This window comes from Arachis hypogaea, chromosome 16, assembly GCF_003086295.3.
Source record: "Arachis hypogaea cultivar Tifrunner chromosome 16, arahy.Tifrunner.gnm2.J5K5, whole genome shotgun sequence".
NCBI classification, from domain to species: domain Eukaryota; kingdom Viridiplantae; phylum Streptophyta; class Magnoliopsida; order Fabales; family Fabaceae; genus Arachis; species Arachis hypogaea.
Genome location: NC_092051.1, coordinates 40530740 through 40532081, shown reverse-complemented (window position 1 = coordinate 40532081; position 1342 = coordinate 40530740). Strand labels below are relative to the sequence as shown.

The 1342-nt window shown below is 40.3% G+C and overlaps 1 non-coding gene across 1 annotated transcript; it reads left to right on the top strand.

The window, feature by feature from the left end:
• Nucleotides 1-774: 774 nt before the first annotated feature.
• On the top strand, nt 775-882 carry LOC112761621 (small nucleolar RNA R71). The gene has a single exon (XR_003182009.1). It is a non-coding gene; the product is annotated as a small nucleolar RNA R71 (small nucleolar RNA).
• The last annotated feature ends 460 nt before the right edge of the window (nt 883-1342 follow it).

Sequence of the window (1342 nt, the reverse complement as noted above, 5' to 3'; positions counted from 1 at the left end):
TTGGCCATGTGGGGTATATTGATGGCCTTGCACTCTCCTTTTGGATTCTCTTTTGTATTGCTTGGGAGAGTACTAGGAGGAGTTTCAGTCACTCTTTTACTCAGTTGACCCACTTGTGCCTCCAAATTTCTGATGGAGGACCTTGTTTCAGTCATGAAACTGAGAGTGGTCTTAGATAGATCAGAGACTATGGTTGCTAAGTCAGAGAGGCTCTGCTTAGAATCTCTATCTGTTGCTCAGAAGATGATGGAAAAGGCTTGCTATTGCCAAACCTATTTCTCCCATCATTATTATTATTGAAGCCTTGATTAGGCTTCTGCTGATCCTTCCATGAGAAATTAGGATGATTCCTCCATGTAGAATTATAGGTGTTTCCATAGGATTCTTCCATGTAATTCACCTCTTCCATTGCAGAATTCTCAGAGTCATAAGCTTCTCCTTCAGGGGAGGCTTCTTTAGTACTGCCTGATGTAGCTTGCATTTCAGTCAAACTCTGAGAAATCATATTGACTTGCTGAGTCAATATTTTATTCTGAGCCAATATGGCATTCAGAGTATCAATCTCGAGAACTCCTTTCTTCTGAGTCATCCCATTATTCATAGGATTTCTTTCAGAAGTATACATGAACTGGTTATTTGCAACCATTTCAATGAGTTCTTGGGCTTCTACAGGCGTCTTCTTCAGATGAAGAGATCCACCAGCAGAGTGATCCAATGACATCTTGGACAATTCAAATAGACCATCATGAATATACATAAGATGCTCTATTCTAAAAGCATGTCAGAAGGACACCTTCTAATCAATTGCTTGTATCTTTCCCAAGCTTCATAGAGGGATTCACCTTCCTTCTGTCTGAAGGTTTGGACTTCCACTCTAAGCTTGCTCAACTTTTGAGGTGGAAAGAATTTGGCCAAGAAGGCATTGACCAACTTTTTCCAAGAGTTCAGGCTTTCTTTAGGTTGTGAGTTCAACCATGTCCTAGCTCTGTCTCTTACAGCAAAAGGGAAAAGCATAAGTCTGTAGACCTCAGGATTAACCCCATTGGTCTTAACAGTGTCACAAATTTGCAAGAATTCAGCTAAGAACTGATGAGGATCTTCCAATGGAAGTCCATGAAACTTGCAATTCTTCTGCATTAGAGAAACTAATTGAGGCTTAAGCTCAAAGTTGTTTGCTCCAATTGTAGGAATTGAGATGCTTCTTCCATAGAAGTCAGAAGTTGGTGCAGTAAAGTCACCAAGCACCTTCCCTGCATCTCCATCATTGTTGTTATTTTTGGCTGCCATGTCTTCTTCTTTTTTGAAAATTTCTGTTAGGTCCTCTCCAGAGTTTTGTGCTTTA